The 20800-nt window shown below is 38.0% G+C and overlaps 3 pseudogenes across 1 annotated transcript; all 3 read right to left on the minus strand.

Moving 5' to 3' along the window:
* Positions 1–357: 357 nt before the first annotated feature.
* On the minus strand, positions 358–4274 carry LOC149224467 (putative receptor-like serine/threonine-protein kinase At5g57670; annotated as a pseudogene).
* Positions 4275–15040: 10766 nt separating this feature from the next.
* On the minus strand, positions 15041–16514 carry LOC149224468 (putative UDP-N-acetylglucosamine--peptide N-acetylglucosaminyltransferase SPINDLY pseudogene; annotated as a pseudogene).
* Positions 16515–18845: 2331 nt separating this feature from the next.
* Positions 18846–20552, minus strand: LOC149224469 (putative UDP-N-acetylglucosamine--peptide N-acetylglucosaminyltransferase SPINDLY pseudogene; annotated as a pseudogene). Its single transcript, XR_016249697.1, has 2 exons — positions 19367–20552; positions 18846–19204 (listed from the first exon to the last, which is right to left on the minus strand). The product of XR_016249697.1 is annotated as a putative UDP-N-acetylglucosamine--peptide N-acetylglucosaminyltransferase SPINDLY pseudogene (transcript).
* Positions 20553–20800: the final 248 nt, after the last annotated feature.

The following is a 20800-nucleotide window of genomic DNA, read 5'->3' on the forward strand; positions in this document are numbered from 1 at the left end:
GCATAATAGACCTGGTGTTTTGGCTCAGATTACACATACAGTGAAACATTCCTAACAGTCTATACATGCTATGAGATGGTTATAATAATTGATGGGTTACACTTGAATATCATCTTATGCTTTGCCGGGCTGCACATAAACAACAGGTTTATGGAATAAATTTGGGCATTGGCTTGAAACATTTTAATCAAAGTTTGATTAAATTCAAATTTGATGGGGAGAATCGTTCCTATAGGCCAATTTAAACGAAGTTAGGTCTGAAAAAAAGTTAAATGATGAACATATACTAACAATCGTTATTTTGCTAGTCTCTGTCAAAATATATCAGTCTGTTCACATTCCCATTAAGAGGTCAGTCAAACCAAAAATAAATAGCCAATACAGCTGAGGGCTGTCTCTATTGCAGGTTAGTTTTAAGGAAAGGTGAATTAGTATTAGGGAGAAGCTCCAGTAAACTTGAATCTTTGGCTGTACTCATCAAATTTCAAGTAGCCATCCACTTCATCTGTCTCAGATGATGGCATTCTACAGGATTCCATTATTTTGGGGCTAAGTCCATCTGTCAACATGCAAGCCTGAAAGCAAAGGAATACAACATTCCAAGGTATGCAACTGTGACAATTATTCAATGCAAATTCAGAACACATAGTCAACACTCTGTACTGGTTATTGAAGGCCTCATATTATCTTCGAGTATGTGGAAAAGTTGATAAACTATAGGAGGTTTCAGAGAGGAAACAAAGAACGAGCTCACCTCATTCATGGATGGCCAGGTTGCAGACTGCTGTACGCATAGAGAAGCTGTGAGAACCATTCTCTACATTTGGTGAAAATCATATTGACCACCCAGTCGAGGATCTGCTAATTCTGTAATGGTTCCAGACTCCAACAGGGGTTTGGCCTGCACAAAATATATCTGATCACATTTGCTATGTAAGGTCCTTAATGGCTATTTTGTATTTTCAAGATATGCACATGCAATATTGCAATGGATGAAAGGACTAATAAAAGCAAAAGCTGAAAGCAGAGACTGCATTCTCAGCAAAAAATTTAGTATAAATATGTAGGCAATTTGCCAACATGTCATACAGAACTGATGTGATTCCTTTATTATATATTAGAATCTTTCACTCCACTCTTCAGTTATTTCAACAAGGTGGAAGGTATTGGACATAAAAGAACCACAGAATATTTGAAATGGTTAGATCGAGAAATATAAAATGTGGGCCTCAGAAACTTTGATTCTGTTTTTTTTCATTTTGAACACAAGTCTCCCAGATGGGCATGGCAAATCAGTTATGATGTTGCATCTTAGATTGGGTTGGATCATTTTAGGATCCAGAATTACTTTGGTTTACATTATCCTAGAACCATCAGTTTTTGTTGGTTATAGTTTATGTTTACTCAGAGTAGGAAGTTCTGCTCAGTGACATCAGAAGGCATCCTACCAGAAATGATCTCCAACAAGAGCACTCCAAAGGCATCAACATCTGTTTTCTCATCAACAATTCCATGTAGAAAATACTCAGGTGCCAAATACCTGCTCAAGATGTTTCAAGGATGATGAGCTTGCAAATAATCAGCTATATTACCTATTCGGTATAACTATAGATGGCAAGAGAATAAAATGAAGAAGATGATGAAAATGTTTACCCAAAAGTTCCTTCAATGGTTGCTATAGAGTGATGACTCCATTGCCTTGGAAGCCACTTTGCCAATGCAAAGTCTGAAATATGTGATAGGCAAATCAGAATATTTATGAGGCTAGAAAGTAGATATCACCATTCAAAACGATTTGGCAAAAATGCAGCACTTGGTGTGTTGTGTGTTTAGGAATGTTTCCGTTTAGCTTATTAAAGATGAATGCAATCACTCTATAAAATACAAGATACAATATAAGAAACAGAATATCCTGAATCCCAGTAGCAATGAAGTTTAAAACTGAGGGAAAAGCTAGACCCTTGCTAATGTTTTAGAGCTCCTGAGAGTAGCACATTATCAATATTTTAAAGGGTTAAATTGCTTACCTGTGGCTGAAAGTCTGGGCCAAGCAGAACATTTAAGGCTTTGATATCCCTGTGGATGATTTGCCGTTTGCAGCATTTGTGGAGATAATGCAGCCCTCTTGCTGTTCCCACTGCCACCTTGTATCTGATTGGTCATTCCAGCAGCTGAGTATTTGTGCCTCTTGCTGTTCCCACTGCCACCTTGTATCTGATTGGTCATTCCAGCAGCTGAGTATTTGTGCCTAATCAAAACTTTGAGTTAGAATTATTCCTTCTCACATTTATTTGATTTAATATTCCAGCTAGATAGAAAGTGAAGGCCCCATTCTTCAAATGGCATCTTCTGTTGCTTGATGCCTATACCAGTCAAGGCAGAACATTCTTTTTCAATAGAATGTCGCATCTTGTCGAACCTCTTACTCTGTCTCAGCCCTCATCGCAATTGTCAAAAACTTTAATTTGTTCTTTTCCAAATTATTCTTATCCATGTCCTTGTCAATATTATTGTTGCACTCTTCAATTAGTATGTAGCACATAAGATCTGAGCTATTGACAACCTCATTAAAGAAATTGCTCGTTGCTAGAAACTGGAGCAAATTCAGAAAGGTTATCAAGAGGAACAATTGTCCAAACTGCCACTAAAGAGGGAAAGTACATCCAATAATAGATATTTTGGAAGAAATTGCCCCCCAAAATGGAAGAATATCCCCCTATGCAACCTGTGAGATTTGAAGTTTATGCTCTTTGGAAAGGCTGTAGTTTGAACTTTGGAGTAATTTCAAGTAATGTTTCTATAGAGAAAAAGAGACGACCTAATAGGGTCATACCACAACAAGATTGGATAAACATATCTGTCATATATGCAGAAACACCTAGTATTCCATTAATGACAGATGAACAGACACCCATATGGGTAGGGCCTGCACTCACCCATATGGGTAGGGCCTGCACTGTCCTTAGGCCAAGCAATGGTGGACTAATGGACTTGTAGCCTTGTATCACCATCCTCCTACGATGTTTTTGCCATTTTTCAAATCCTCTTGGGGATGGTACTTTGAAGAGTACCCCCAAGTAATTGTCAACCGAATAGATGAAGATTATTAGAAACTTGCAACAGGTCGCTGCAAACTTCCCAAGACACAGTGAGAACATGGATGCCTAATAAGAATGAAATTACATCTGAGAATGAACCTTGCTAGCTCAGATCAAAACCATCAAGTATGGATTTTTGCAAAGACCACACTTTAATTTCTAAAAAACATTACTTGACATTCATTGAAAAAAAAACTAAAAGCTTCCGGTCAACACAAGCAAGCAGCAACTGCTCTATTATAGATTTAATACTACGTCAGAAATGTTTTTCAATGCTAGGGAAGTCCCTTTTGGCTAAGAAGCCATCAGTGGGGGATATCTATTCCATTTTCAAAATTTGCACTTGGCCCCACCCATTTTTACAAGTACGGACACACAAGTATGAGCACAAGCATGTGACTGGACGACTTGGACCTTAGTAGGGGTGATAACACCACCCCTCTTTCACCAACCCCGTTAAGCACCTATTGACCATGTTGATAAATATTATTCCGTAATTTATCCCAGTTTGTTAATGCTTCAGGACTGTTCTAAGCCATTGTCTTCAACCTAAATACAGAACTTCTCTGTACTATTTTTCTTTGGTGTTCTGTTTGCTTGGTATTTCATTTCATACCATTTTACAGTTTTTCAAATTGAAAAGGCTCAAAACCAAGCCTTAGATGGGATAATTTTACAATAATTGTAGCTTACCGTGTAAAACAGAAGCCAAGCTACCATATGGTGAGAAGTCAAAGATGAGCTGGAGACCATTGTCAATGCCGCAACTAATTAATGAGTCTGTATTGGATGGCAGACATGGCCAATTACACCCAATTCCATGGGAAATTCTTTTTCCCTTTGCTAATCTGTATTTCCACCAGCCAATCTCTTCACTGCTATTATTTTCCCAGCTTGGAGCTCTCCTCTGCAAGCCTTTACAAAACCAACTCTGCCAACAATGTTGTCTTCCATGCAAACAGATTCAGAACAATGAAGCTGACACAAGCAACATTTGTCTAATACTGTAATGTTACTTTATGTAAAAACATTTATTGAAAATGTTTTGATTCTAATCATGGAAGCAAAATCGGTAGGTCAGCCTATACCTGGACGAAACTTGTTGGTGGATTTAGAAATCTCTTCATATGTAAAGCATTTTCATGATGGTTTCGATAGAGAAGGTGAAGCGCCGTTTCAGTCGTCGCTATATCTGGCTGACGGATTTCCTTGTTATACTTCGCGTTCTATTGAGCGGCCGTCCAAACATGAGAGAATTACGGTGGAAATACCAAATTAAGAGTTTTCCAGATGTTCCCCACAACAATTCAAATGGTGTTTTCATTCTTTACAATAGCACTGTATTCCAATTACAATGTTTGAGAAGAGAAAGAGCCCAATTGCATGACAAAACTCATATGCAGCGTCAGAATTCATATTCAATATCAAGAAAGATATTGAGAATTCATATGAGCTATTATTTGTTTTAAAAATAAAACAATAAATATACGAGGAAATAAGTAATTAATAAAAAACATTAAAAAAAAGTGAATAAAGATTTGAGGAAGCAGTTGTTGCATGTAACTCACTTCTCCTCTGTTAAATACACGTTTTTGGAGCATACTTGGTTACTCAGTTTAATAAGGGGAAAGTTATTGGGTCAATGGTTTTTGGTTTGAGTAGTTGAGATGGTGATTTTGTTAATTTTTAGTAGCAATAGATGTGTTCTAAGTCTCAAATTCTGTAAGGATGCTTGGGCATATCTATTCCAAAGAACCAGAGACAGTTTAATTAAAATAGTTAATTATTTTTAATTGGTTTCTAGGTTTAAATTTAAGAAATTAAAATAATTAATGGGTTTTAAATTTAACTGTGGGTGTAACTTCTTGAAGAAGAAGAGGATCAAGCAGAAATGATCTTAGCCATTGATTAACTTCTAATCTGGGCCATTGAATGTCAACGAGAAGATTATTTAAGGAGACTTGAGGGTCATTTGGAAGACACACAGAGAGTTGATCAGTGAGATCGAATCGCTGAAGCTAGAGGCAGCGCAATGATTTTATAATGATCATGCGACAGGGGCAGAGAGAGTTTTGATTGGAGGATCTTATCCGAAGCTAAGAATACTCAATAGAGAGGTAAAGAGACACAAAAAAAAGGTAACACGGAGGTGAGAGAGGGTGACGTAGAGCCAAGAAGGCCCACGCAAAGCAGCGCAAAGCCTTCACGCAGAAGTCCAAATTTGTTGAGGAGGCTAACGTTTCTGAGCCGGGAGGGTTGGAATCAGCTCCTAAGAGAAAATCGATTCCCAACAGAGGTGACATGGTGCCTTAGAGGTTGATGTAGGCTCACGCAGGGGCAACGCAGAAGTAGTCGGAAACTCGTTGGTTCAACTGCCGAATTAGCTAAGACTTGTAGTGTACAGTGAGGTAATCTTACTAATTTCTTATCTCGAGTGATATTCTCTGTACTAGATTGCCAGCGAGATATCGAAACGCTGTATTCAAAAATAACTTCTGCTTAATAATAAAAACCCTCAGATCTGTTGCACCGATTTTTCCGCATTGGGTTTTCGGGGACATTTGTCCAAAAACAACTGTCATTTGTGTTGTATCTTTCTCTATTGTTCAGTTTCTTGTTTCAACATATTATTTTAAATGGTGTAGGCTACAGTGTATGTATTTTGATGTTTTCCGTAAGACACTACAAATAACTTGTTCATGTAAATCTAACAAGTAGGAGAAATATCACCAGTTGCTGCAGTAAGGATTCCAGTTTAAGGAATTTTCACATGGTATTAGAGGAGTGCAGGTGAAGCAAGAAGAAAAGTTCCAAAAAACCCAACACTGAGTAGAGAAGGGGATCGAATACGCTGCAGAAGGCAGCAGTTCGAATCTGCAAAGGGTTTGTGCAGTCTAAGCTAGGAGCGCTGAATTTTTGAGGAAAGCCTCTCTGAGTGAATCGACAGAGAGGAATGGATTCCAAATTGAAATCTTGTCGTGGCAGAAGGAGCAGCACCGAGCCTCAACGTGAGGAAAAGATGGTGGGACACAGTTTTTTTGCAGGAAGTTACTAGGCATAAAAGATGTCAGAGAGAAGAGAGAAGAAGCACAGTAAGAGAATTTTTCCTCTGTAGACTTCCCATCAAGGAGTCCATTTTCTTATTGGATGAGCAACAACAGTAAGAAGCAAAGAGGAACAATTTAACATTTTCATGGCAGACATGGTAACCAATGGGCTGAGAGATCAGGACAGGTTGGATGGGGCATCCAACTATGTCATCTGGAAGGCAAGGATGACAATCCTTCTAGTTGAGAATTCTCTCAAGACCTATGTCGACAGTGTGGTGGTTGTACCCGCAGATCCAAATTCGCTGAAGAAGTACCAAATAGTAATGGCAAAGTCTAAGAGGATGATCTTGGATGGACTAAAGGATTACATGGTTTGTCATGTTGTTGGTAGAGAGACTGCTAAGGAGATGTGAGATGCCTTGGCAACGCTGTATCAAGGATCTTCCAAGCAACAGAAAATGTACTTACAACAGAAACTGAGATATGTGCAAATGCAAAAGGGGAAGCGCATAGATCCGTTTTTCACGAAGCTTTAGCAGACTCGTGATGAGTTAGCCGCTGTGGGGTCTACACCTCAAGGGTCCGAATTTTTTAGACTAGCCCTCAATTTTGTCTCAGAGGAGTGACAAGTCTTTGTCGAGAGTATCTTGGGCAAGGTGACTTTGCCAAATTGGGATGAGATGTGGGCAACTCTTAAGTAAGAAGAGTTGAGGAGAGATCTAGTCAAGTGTAAACTTGACAAAAGTAACAATAGTGAGTCGAAGCCCAAGGAGGAAGAAGAGAATGCAACTCTTGCATCCAAAGGACAGTAAGAATAGCGGAGGCGAAATAAGGATGTCTCGAATATCGAATTCTTAAGGTGTGGTGAGCTGGGTCACTACGCAACACAGTGTCCTCTCAGGAAGAAAGACAAATATGAGAATCATGATCCGAAGGCTGCACCCCCGAAGATCGAGGAGTTCGCCATGAAAGCCAAGATACCTCTAGGAGGAAGGTGAGTTGATTCAGAGCTGTAGTTCGAAAGAGCTACGGATGAGCAAGATCCTTGAGGAGCCCACCTCTCAAATCAATTCTTTGCTACGGGAGCCTAGATCAGTAGTAGTAAGATGAAATAAGTGTCAGATGGTTCCACGGAGTGTTGGAGCGATAGATGCAGTGGCTAGAATCCCAAGTCTGAGCAGTCCAGTGCAGAGTTGCAACAGTGCAGGGAGGCACAGTGTAGTAGTAGCAGCAACACAGTGGCTTCAGAGGGATAGCGTAGGATTAGAAACCATCAGATCTTCAACATTGAGATGCATCTGTGCTGAACACTTGTTCAATAATTTGGGATTTTTTTGTTGTTGTTGATGTAGTAGCAGCAACAATTTGCAGTGCAGGGGTAATTAACAGTGGTAGTGCTAGCAGCAACACGAATGTAGAAATTCAGAAGGAGTTGTAGTACAGATGCAGTGTTGACAATGGTAGTGTCAGCGGTACAGGTGCAACAACAGTGAAATAGTTGGTGGAAAACGTATCAGACATCAGTGGCACATAGGACAATGTTATGAAGTCAGGGTGATGCTTCAGTGGGAGGCATTACTAGAGCACATTACTCGTTAAGAGGGAGTGTTGATTTCTGGTAGCATCAGAGGTGCTCTAAATCTCAAATTTCGTAGAGGCTTGGGCACATGTATTCCAAAGAACCTATTATTAAATAATTAATTATTTTAAATGGGTCCCTAAGTCTAAACTTAAGAAATTAAAATAATTAATGGGTATTAATCTAATTGTTGGTGTAACTTCTAGAAAAAGACGAGGATCAAGCATAAATGATCTTAGCCATTAATTAGCTTCTAATCTAGGTCGTTGAATGTCAACGAGAAGATTATTTAAGGAGACTTGAGGGTCATTTGAAAAACACACAGAGAGTTGATCAGTCAGATCGAATTACTGAAGCTAGAGGCAATGCAATGATTTCATAGTGATCACGCGGAGAGGGGCAAAGAGATTTTTGGCTAGAGGATCTCCGGAGCCAAAAATACTCAGCAGAGAGGCAAAGACACACATAGAGAAGACATCGCAAAGGCTAAAGAGGGTTACACAGAGCCAGGAAGGGCTCAAGCAGGGCCCACGCAAAGTAGCGCATAGTGTTGGTCCTCAATTTTGGTCATTTTTGTCTATCTTAAACCCATCCATTTACCACCATATTCCGTCATATTTCACTTACATATGCTTCATTTCACTCTTATTTTGCATATTCAAGTAATTAAATTAAGTTTTTCAATTTTTAAAGATTTTTGTAAAAATTGGGTTTTAAGAGTAAAATTGGACTGCACTAAAAAACCCTGTAATAACTCCGTCAAAGTCATATTTGCAGGACACCTGAGCGAGAAATGAATGCATATTTGGAAATCTTGGGAACCACGAATGGATGAACACCTATTGGTTCGGTCAAATTGAGCAAACACAAGCCCCGCCAACGCTTGTCAAACTTGACCTGTAATTCAGAAATCCCTATTAAAAAGGGGCAAAATATTATTTTTTGGGATTTTGCCTAATTTTGTGAACCAGACTTAATGAGTTCAACCTAGATGGATGGATTAGGATAGATAAACACTGTTAAGTTTGATTAGGATAGATAAAGGCTGTTAGAGCTATTGTAGTTAAGTTTGTTGATAACTTTCTTATTTAAACTGAGTTTATGAACCATTCATGTATGTAATATGTATTCAGGCTATTAGAGAACTTTTGATAATTTGAAAAATACTTTCTACTGTTCTAAGTTGTTGTTCATGGTGTGGATATTTTCATAACTTAGTTGTAGATGAGAGTTCCTTAGGTGTATAAGGTAAGGTTGGAGAGCCCCCATACCGAGCTAAGTACACTTTGATTACATTAGTATAATTTTAATTTCAATATTTATTGTTTCAAATTTATGCTTCAGTTATTTAAATGTGTGATGTTTCTTGTGTGATTTTGGGATGGTGATAGTTTAAAATCAAATTTGCATATGAAAGGACAAACAAGAATTTAAGTTAAATTTTCTTTCTAACAAGTTATGAATCATAGCTAAAATCATCCTTTTTGCATTTCTTGTATTGTTTCTTGTATTTCAATTTTATTTGATACAATGGTAATGATATTGAAGTAGATTTGTGAGGAATAACAACCAGGATCTTCTAAGTTAGGAGCCTTTTCTTTTTCTTCCTGCATATTGAACAAGAAACTTGTTAGTCTTTTAAAACATAGATTATTTTTGTAATATGAACTTCCTTTAACTTTATAGTCTTGCCTTCCTAATTTGATTTCACTTGAAATCAATATATTTTGGACATGTTTCCAAGTCTACAAACCCGGATTGACAAGTAAAACACATATGTTAGTTTAATTAGTAAATTGACCTTAAAACTTTGGCGTCGTTGCCGGGGAAGCTTATTCAAAGTTAATCAAAATAGGAAGTTTTAAATAAAAACATTAAAAAAACAAAACAAAAACATAAAAAGTAAATAGGATTTTTCATTATGGTCATTTATGCCTAGATAAAGAGATGAAAAAGGTAGATACATAAAACAAGACCCCCAATTACTAAACCACTGGTAGCAACACGACTAACTCCATTTGAATTAACTACACCAATTGTTGGAAAACTAACTTTGGAAGAGTTAGAGAAAAAACAATGTTCAGGACAAAGGTTAACTCTTGTTGAAAGACACACTTTGTTAGCTTATGAAGTGAAGAGAAAAAATAAACATATAGGAACATCTTCCATAGGAAAACAAAGAGAGACAAGAAAACCAATCGATCAACTTATTATTGAACAAGTAGATCAACCTATCTTTGAACAAATAAAACAAGTTGCATCTCAAGTTGTTATTGAAACATTTGAAACTATTGAAAAAGATATGGCAAAAGAATTATCCTTACTCCAGAAAAAATGTTACAATATGAAAAACAACAAAAAGAATGGCAAAGAAGAAGAGAAGAAGAGGCAAGAAGAGAGAAGCAAAAAGGAAAATAGAAGAAGATGTCAAAAGAGAATATGATCATAAGAAAAGACAGGACGTAAAAATATAAAATGATGAAGAAACTACTTTTGGATTTCCAATTGTAGATACTAGAGCAATTCTAGGAGAAGAGGTAAAAATGAAGAATATTCCACATTTAGTTTTACCAAATTTCTATGGAATGTCTTTTGAAGATCCTGATTCATTCATGTTTGAATTTGATATCTTATGTAGAACTTATGGTTATATTGATGATACACATAAGCTTCGTTTTTTTCCTGCTACTTTTAAAGAAGCTGAATTAAAATGGTTTATGGGATTACAAGAACACTCTATTACTTCCTGGGAAGAAGACGAAATTTTTTCTTAATAAATATCAAGCCTATTGTAGGCCTAGAGATTCAAAAGAAGATATTTTTAGAATGTCTCAAGAAGAAGATGAAAGTTTGGAAGAATATTTTGAACAATTTCTTTACAATCTGTAAAAATCCAAACAATACTCTCTAAATCCTGATACCATTAGAACACTTTTTCTTAGAGGAATAAGAGATGAGTATTTTGATATTCTCAATGTAATGGGTAAAAGAGATATTTCATACTTACCATTTGATGAAATTGCTGAATTATGTCAAAAGTACTCTAGAGGCAGATAAAAAACATGAAAAATAGATATAACTTCTAGAGCTTCTAAATCAACAACAAGAGGAGTGACAAGAGCAGAAATAGGAAGTTTGTCAGAAAAATTTTAAAAAGTTCTTTTGAGCACCTTAGGAACACAAGTTGATGTATTAAAAGCAAATAAGAAACAAGAAAAATAAGAACAAACACTTTTAGTGTTTTGTCTTAAGTGTAGGAAGAAGCATCTTTTACGAGAATGCCTTTTGGATAATATACATGTTTGTGGACTTTATATAGAAAATCATGTTACAGACGATTGTCCAACATTAAAAGAGTTGCAAATAGGTTAATTAGAAGAACCTCAAACATTTTATTATATGGCACCAAGAACAGCTTGGCAACCACATTTTGCAGGTACATTTCAACAGTTTTCTCAACAAATTCCCCATAATTTTCAGTATCAAAATTCATGGAATACTCCTATGCCATGGTAGGTTTGACCTCCTCAGCAAAACCAAAACCAATATTCACAAAGTTGGCGAGGATATGCCTATGGAGCTCAACCACTACGACACTTTTACCCTCAACAATATCAATCTTATCAGTCATATCAACAACCATATCCGCAACAATCTTTCCCATATCAACAATTCCAATAATCCCCTTAATCAAATCCATTCACATGACAATCATTGCCTGCACTAACTCAACCTCAGCAGCTTCAGTTACCTTCTAACCAACCACCACCCAGATCAACTCAATTACCAGCTCATCTAGAAGAAAATCCGAGTAACAGAGTGGAGAGACCAGCCTACAATGTGGAAGAAACAACATTATTTCTTACATATTCTATTCTTCCTATTCAAGACATCCACTTGAGGTCAGGAAATTTTTTCCAAAAAAATTCTCCACCAATCATAGAAGAACAAATTGAAAAAGGAAAACAATAGGAAAAATCTAATCTAAGGAATCAAATTCAGAAAAGAAAAACTATTATGAATCAGACACCACCTTTCCCAGAAAGGTTAGTTGATTAGAAAGCTTCAATTTGTCTTCCTGAATTTGGTATCATAGATGAGTTAAAGAATTCTTATGTCAAAATTCATTTGTTACAAGCTATCAAAGATATTCCAATATATACAAAACAATAAAAGAATTATGCATTAAGAAAACTGGCAGAAAGAAAAGAGATCCACCTACAATCCAGGTCATTGGAAAACTAACTAGTCTCATGTCTGCAAAAAAAACAATTGAAAAATATATTAATCTAGGGATACCTATGGTTACTATTTCAATCAATAATTGTTCAGTTTCTAAAACATTAATTGATCTAGGAGCTGCTATAAATGTCATGACAATAGAAACTATGAAGTATTTAAAATTCTCAAATATCCGATCTACTATTACAATTTTAGAACTAGCAGATAAATCTAAAGTAGTATTGGAATGAATACTTGAGGACATCATTGTTTCTTTGGATTCATGGGAATATCCAGTAGAATTTCTAATTTTGCAACCAAAAACTAATCTAGGAGGTCATCCTTTAATTATTGACAGACCATGGTTAGCCACAACAGATGCCTTCATTGGATGCAGATCTGGGAGCATGATCATAGCACACGGAGATGAAATGAAATATATCACACTCTATCCTCCTGCTCAATCACTGTTGGAAATAATACTGAGAGGGGGGGTGAATCAATATTATCTAATCAATAAATTTTTTTCATTTTCATACTTCAAAATCATATACGCTACTTCAGTTAAGTATACCCGCGTATATACGCGACTGTGTCTATTGCAACTAGCGTATAACCATTAAACTCATGATTCAATTATGTGATCTTCAATGGATGTATCAGAACATTATTAGCCATATTAACAATCAACAGTAGCAGTAAAACAGATAGATCAACACACATAAGCAACACACATGAACACCATGATATAAGGTGGAAACCCAATGTGGGCGAAAATCACCTGCTGCAATTCGTTTCTATCTTCCTTTATTAAGAAACTTCTTATACAATGTACTGGTGCAGTCCTTTACCAGCACGCAGGCTACAACCTGCAGAAGGCTACAACCTTCTCTCGTTCTCCAGACTCTCCTGGAAGGGAGCTCCAACCCCCTTTGCTCTTGTACTAGCTAAGATACTGGTACGTAGGCGCTGGCCTACAATCTTCTCTCCTCCAGGTACCACGTTTCATACATTTTCAGACTGGATACTCCTGAAGCACAACACATAATCTGAAGGCCACGTTTCATCAAATTTTCATACTGGGCCCATAAATATCATTGAAGCACAAAACAATCAATACTAGCATCATCAATTTCTGAATCACTGAAACACTAAAACCCTGTCAATAACACAGTCACCAGAACACATAGCAGACAACAGAACTCTGCCATAACCATCAGATCCATACTCCCCCTGAGTACATGCCGAGTCTCTGTACTGCTAAAGTGTACTGTTCATGCTCTTCCTGACTGTAGGCAAGGTCTGCAAAAAGGTGTTCTTCAAGAAGAACCATGACTTATACATCTTAAAAGACCTTCCTATCACCAAAAGACTCAAAACATACATCCATTTCCCAACCAAGTGGGGATATACTAGAATTGACTCATCCACCCAACCAAGTGGGAATACATCAAAAGTTTACACATGATAAAAAAAGAACATTACATCTTCATCCCAGGCATAGTGGGGAAACCAATATAGGTCGTTACATGACCTTGACACTGTTAGCGCTCAAATTTGGCCTCAGGCTGAAGAAGGCAAAATCCAAGGCAACATCAAACCACTTAGCCTCGTAGCTAGCCCTACGAGGACATGAGAGGGCTCTCTCCAGTCTATCTCAGCAAAAAATTTTCAAAAGGGGCTGAGATGACTTTAAAAGAAACTAATTTTAGGCTAGTAAATTGATAAAAGGGGTTTTTAATAAATGATGGGGTTTTCCTGGGCTGCATGGGGCAAAGAAACAGTCTTGAACAAAGAAATATAATCAAAAACACAGATTATCCCCTGAGGCAAGGTAGGCAAGAAAGTTTAACATCAAATTGAGATTAAATGGAATGGCAAGACTGCTGAAGAGCTGACAAGGGCATAGAAGATGAATCCTTGTCAAACAGAAGAAAACATTAAATATGAACAAACTTAAAGGCAAAGCATATAAATTATGAATTCTACCTTAACACTTCATTTGTTCAAATGGAAACGATCATGAAATGACATGAACACATAACAGGCTACATATGAAACAAAAGAGGACACAAATGTTAAATTTCATACCACAGGAATCTCAGGGGTCAGAGCTGCAATTTTTTAATTAAAATCTCTGTCAAAATCTGTACAATGAAAGCTCTTCTCTCTCTCCTCCACCAGCGCTCAGAATCCTCTTTTCTCACTCTTTTACAAATGATTTTTTGATACATTAAATAAAAATCTGCTAGGGGAAAAACGAATCGGTCCAACAACAAAGGTGTTGTTTCAACTGCAATTAAAAAAATAGGAAAGAGCGTTTTCATCTATTCTAAAATAGAACAACGTCCCTCTAAAAATCCTCTGATAATTGGCTAATTAAAAGATAAATGCTAAAGCGCAGATCCCTTTGAATCTTTAACTGAAGTCTTGAAATAGGAATCGAATCCTATGTCTTTGGCTGTGATGTATATCTTTGTTCCAATTTAAAGTATTTTGGCTCCGTTTGAATAGCGCTCTTGGGCCATATTCATGAGCCAACTGTTGCTACCCAAGTCATCTTTTTTGCGAGCATACTTTGCATAGTCATTTCTCAGAGTCTGCATCAAGATCATTGAGACTAAACTCGTGAGCTAATTTACATAGGTGGGCACAGTCATGGATTCGGGTATTTTACAGCATCACTGATGAAATCTATACGAGATTCATACTCAGGAGTCAAGACACTACAATAGGAGTGCAGGTTAATGCCTCTTATACTCCATAAAGAAAATATGTGTTCCTTAGGGTAACAATAATTCCTTGATGGTATGTAGCTCCAACAACCTCTTACTCAACATAAGAACTATAGCAAAGAACATGTGCTCATTTCTCTAAGGACAACAACAGTCATTCGAAATGTGCATCTTTGGAACTAGCAGAACCTCCACCAAAATTGACTGAAATAAATTTCCTCTGACCTGGTTTTAATTGGTGACTTCCACGTTTGTTCAATTAAACGCAACCAGGGCCTGTAGGACACAACCTGAATATATTCAAACATCACTAATTACGTCGGTTTCCTCATTGCTTCACTGACTGGGACTCTCCATTTACCTTTGTTTCAGGGTTGGAAAAATGGGCATAGGTAGTGAAGTGGGATTCACGCCATTTAAAAGAGAGGTGTGCGTAATGAAAATTTCTTTACCATTTGCATCATTAGGCATGTCCTCAACACCAACCCCTGACATAGTTGTGGACCCCTCTTCTAGGTTTTCCATGTTGCATCGCCTCAGGGAAGAAACATGCCCTTCACAATACCGGTGCCATAGATTTCGGTATGTTGATTCCAAACCATGAACAAAGTTATGTCCATCAGAAATCTTGGACTTCAGCATCCGTTCCCGAAGACACATCCTCAAAGATGAGAGCAAAGGAATGTTAGAAGCTAACTCCAATGCCTTGCTGACATAATCATCTTTAGTTTGAGCAATTAAATTTGTCAAACCAACTTGGTGCAGAAGGCTTACACCCACATTGTGAGCATGAACAGACCCTGCCATGGTAACACATGGAACGCCCATATACAACGATTCACATGTGGTGGTCGTTCCTGCATATGGAAATGTATCCAAGATGATATCCATTAGGGAGTATGCTTGCATGTGATCATGGTTAAGCAAAATCAGAGGTAAAAGATCAACACGCAAAGACTCTAATCCGAGATTCTCCAAGGTTGAAAGAAATCTCTGCCTCACACTATCACAGCAAAAAGGCTTACACTTAACAACAAGTCGTGATGTAGGAATTGCACACAAAATCTTTGCCCATACACGCAAAACTCGCGGTGTTATCTTGGCGAGATTATTGAAGCTTCCAAAGGTGATGAATCCATTAGAAAGAGCAGGTGTTTCTACAACAGGCCCTGCTTCTGGAGATGGTGTGTAGCAGAGGAAACATCCTGGCAATCTTACAAGCTCTTCCACATGCTTCTGTCTTGTTTCCAAAGGATCTGCCAATGAATCTGTAAATCGATAATCAATGGTCGGCAAACCAGTTGTATTTGGATAACCAATCCATGTAGCCTGTACTGGAGCAGGCCTTCTTCTCATCAATTCCATATATATCTTGCCAAAGCCCACCTTTCTTCAGAACTCTTTCTCTAAACCTATGTGTCTTTGCATCTTAACAACTGCAGAATAAACGACCACCTTGTAATTGCTATAATCATGGCATGCAAGAGGTGCTTCTATGAAATATGAGACTGAATGTGTGAAGTAATCTGGTGATACGTAACCAATAACTAGTTGTCGTTCAGGATCCTTAGGATTATCCCAAGTAGTGTACTGAGGATAGAGATTCATAAACCGTTTACCCCATTCCCTGTGTGCAATTGAATACCTGCGACAGTAATTTTAATACTAATTTAAAACTGTCAGCGGGTGTTGATCCTCAGTTGAGCTCCATGGAAAATTGAGCTATCTGTTTGCTGAAACTGGTGAAGATAATGCGGTGACAGAGTTGCCTTTGAAGCTGAAACAGGGCTGTCATTTGAAGAATTGGAAACTTTGAAGCATTTTGACACATCTGATGATTTCTTTGGCTGTTTCTGCAGGGATTGGAGCTACTGAAGCTACTGCTGTTTGAAGAGCTGAAGAATTTTGAAACATTTTGACAAATTACATATTCTAAAAAACACATTTAATGATTTCTTCTTCAAAACAGGGTTTTGAAGAAGAATCAATCTCACATTGACTGACAAGACGGAGTCTAACATCGGCTCCACTTGGGATGGCAGCTGCCGCTTTTTGGAGGTGCCAAGAACCGCAGAACTTTGGGAGAGCAGACAGTGCCTCCATCCATTGGGCAATGGAGTCCATTATTTCAACAAATCAACACAACTGAAGACTCAACTTATTAACTGGAAACTGACTGAATTGATTGAAAGACTAATTCGGCAAACTTCAAACTAAACTGTAATGAAACTGGAACAAAATGCTGCCTTTTGGCTGCTTATTTATTTACAAAAGCTACCCTACTTTGCTGCAAAAATAGATCAGGTAATACTAAAATGCCAGATCAACCATTCAAGTAAACCTGAAAATGATGCCGCTTGAGAATGCTTCCACCAGGACAGAGATGTTATTGCTGGCAGCTCTTCATGCACGTAATGAGCCTGGTCACGTACAAGACAGCCTGATCTATCAATCAAACTGAAAAATGTGTCCATGTATGTTGCCATTGGATCGCGGAAGCCGGACTCTGTTGGCTGCCCCAACTCTGCAATACATACCTCCAGCTGCACACTGTCAATGTAAACATCTGTAGGCAATTCTATGATTTCTTGTTTCAATGGAGGAAGGATTTCCAAGAACTTTTTAGGGTCTTGGAAATCATATGACTGGATCTGCTCATCTAAATCTTGAATCTCCTTTTCGATTCTTTCAACAACTAACTCACAAAATCTAGTTTTGAAACAAGGGAACTTTGGAGATTTCAACCAATGAAGCAAGGCACTGAAAACATCTTCATCAAATTCAGTATCTGCTAACTCATTTCTTATTTCTTCTACAGCTTCACACAGGGCAGGGTTTGCCACATACCCTACCATTGCATGAATGGATCAACAAGCGTTGGAATGTCTGGATCGAATTGGAGTCACCAGGTGAATGGTTCAGCCTGCATATGTGTCTAACTGCTGTCCACCATCAGCATTAGATCTGCAATTTGATTTCATGTACTGGGACAAGACAATCAACAAGTCCAATGTTCTCCCCAGTATGGTCGCCAATATGTTAGCGCTCAAATTTGGCCTTAGGCTGAAGAAGGCAAAATCCAAGGCAACATCAAACCACTTAGCCTCGTAGCTAGCCCTACGAGGACAAGAGAGGGCTCTCTCCAGTCTATCTCAACAAAAAAGTTTTCAAAAGGGGCTGAGATGACTTTAAAAGAAACTGATTTTAGGCTAGTAAATTGATAAAAGGGGTTTTTAATAAATGATGGGGTTTTCCTGGGCTGCATGGGGCAAAGAAACAGTCTTGAACAGAGAAATATAATCAAAAATACAGATTATCCCCTGAGGCAAGGTAGGCAAGAAAGTTTAACATCAAATTGAGATTAAATGGAATGGCAAGACTGCTGAGGAGCTGACAAGGGCATAGAAGATGAATCCTTGTCAAACATAAGAAAACATTAAATATGAACAAACTTAAAGGCAGAACATATAAATTATGAATTCTACCTTAACACTTCATTTGTTCAAATGGAAACGATCATGAAATGACATGAACACATAACAGGCTACATATGAAACAAAAGAGGACACAAATGTTAAATTTCATACCACAGGAATCTCAGGGGTCAGAGCTGCAATTTTTTAATTAAAATCTCTGTCAAAATCTGTACAATGAAAGCTCTTCTCTCTCTCCTCCACCAGCGCTGAGAATTATCTTTTTTCACTCTTTTACAAATGATTTTTTGATACATTAAATAAAAATCTGCTAGGGGAAAAACGAATCGGTCCAACAACAAAGGTGTTGTTTCAACTGCAATTACAAAAATAGGAAAGAGCGTTTTCATCTATTCTAAAACAGAACAACGTCCCTCTAAAAATCCTCTGAAAATTGGCTAATTAAAAGATAAATGCTGGAGCACAGATCCCTTTGAATCTTTAACTGAAGTATTGAAATAGGAATCGAATCCTATGTCTTCGGCTGTGATGTATATATTTGTTCCAATTTAAAGTATTTTGGCTCTGTTTGAATAGTGCTCTTGGGCCATATTCATGAGCCAGCTGTTGCTACCCAAGTCATCTTTTTCGCGAGCATACTTTGCATAGTCATTTCTCAGAGTCTGCATTAGGATCATTAAGACTAAACCCGTGAGCTAATTTACGTAGGTGGGCACAGTCATGGATTCGGGTATTTTACAGCATCACTGATGAAATCTATACGAGATTCATACTCAAGAGTCAAGACACTACAATAGGAGTGCAGGTTAATGCCTCTTATACTCCATAAAGAAAATATGTGTTCCTTAGGGTAACAATAATTCCTTGATGGTATGTAGCTCCAACAACCTCTTACTCAGCATAAGAACTATAGCAAAGAACATGTGCTCGTTTCTCAAAGGACAACAACAGTCATTCGGAATGTGCATCTTTGGAACCAGCAGAACCTCCACCAAAATTGACTGAAATAAATTTCCTCTGACCTGGTTTTAATTGGTGACTTCCACGTTTGTTCAATTAAATGCAACCAGGGCCTGTAGGACACAACCTGAATATATTCAAACATCACTAATTACATCGGTTTCCTCATTGCTTCACTGACTGGGACTCTCCATTTACCTTTGTTTCAGGGTTGGAAAAATGGGCATAGGTAGTGAAGTGGGATTCACGCCATTTAAAAGAGAGGTGCGCGTAATGAAAATTTCTTTACCATTTGCATCATTAGGCATGTCCTCAACACCAACCCCTGACATAGTTGTGGACCCCTCTTGTAGGTTTTCCATGTTGCATCGCCTCAGGGAAGGAACATTCCCTTCACAATACCGGTGCCATAGCTTTCGGTATGTTGATTCCAAACCATGAACAAAGTTATGTCCATCAGAAATCTTGGACTTCAGCATCCGTTCCCGAAGACACATCCTCAGAGATGAGAGCAAAGGAATGTTAGAAGCTAACTCCAATGCCTTGCTGACATACTCATCTTCAGTTTGAGCAATTAAATTTGTCAAACCAACTTGGTGCAGAAGGCTTACACCCACATTGTGAGCATGAACAGACCCTGCCATGGTAACACATGGAACGCCCATATACAAAAATTCACATGTGGTGGTCGTTCCTGCATATGGAAATGTATCCAAGCTGATACCCATTAGGGAGTATGCTTGCATGTGATCATGGTTAAGCAAAATCAGAGGTAAAAGATCAACACGCAAAGACTCTAATCCGAGATTCTCCAAGGTTGAAAGAAATCTCTGCCTCACACTATCACAACAAAAAGGCTTACACTTAACAACAAGTCGTGATGTAGGAATTGCACACATAATCTTTGCCCATACACGCAAAACTCGCGGTGTTATCTTGGCGAGATTATTGAAGCTTCCAAAGGCGATGAATCCATTAGAAAGAGCAGGTGTTTCTACAACAGGCCCTACTTCTGGAGATGGTGTGTAGCAGAGGAAACATCCTAGCAATCTTACAAGCTCCTCCACATGCTTCTGTCTTGTTTCCAAAGGATCTGCCAATGAATCTGTAAATCGATAATCAATGGTCGGCAAACCAGTTGTATTTGGATAACCAATCCATGTAGCCTGTACTGGAGCAGGCCTTCTTCTCATCAATGCCATATATATCTTGCCAAAGCCCACCTTTCTTCAGAACTATTTCTCTAAACCTATGTGTCTTTGCATCTTAACAACTGCAGAATAAACGACCACCTTGTAATTGCTATAATCATGGCATGCAAGAGGTGCTTCTATGAAATATGAGACTGAATGTGTGAAGTAATCTGGTGATACGTAACCAATAACTAGTTGTCGTTCAGGATCCTTAGGATTATCCCAAGTAGTGTACTGAGGATAGAGATTCATAAACCGTTTACCCCATTCCCTGTGTGCAATTGAATACCCGCGACAGTAATTTTAATACTAATTTAAAACTGTCAACGAGTGTTGATCCTCAGTTGAGCTCCATGGAAAATTGAGCTATCTGTTTGCTGAAACTGGTGAAGATAATGCGGTGACAGAGTTGCCTTTGAAGCTAAAACAGAGCTGTCATTTGAAGAATTGGAAACGTTGAAGCATTTTGACACATCTGATGATTTCTTTGGCTATTTCTGCAGGGATTGGAGCTACTGAAGCTGCTGCCG

The sequence above is a fragment of the Pinus tabuliformis genome, chromosome Q (genome assembly GCF_031772625.1).
Source record: "Pinus tabuliformis cultivar Carrire ecotype Pingquan chromosome Q, CPIR1, whole genome shotgun sequence".
NCBI lineage: Eukaryota > Viridiplantae > Streptophyta > Pinopsida > Pinales > Pinaceae > Pinus > Pinus tabuliformis.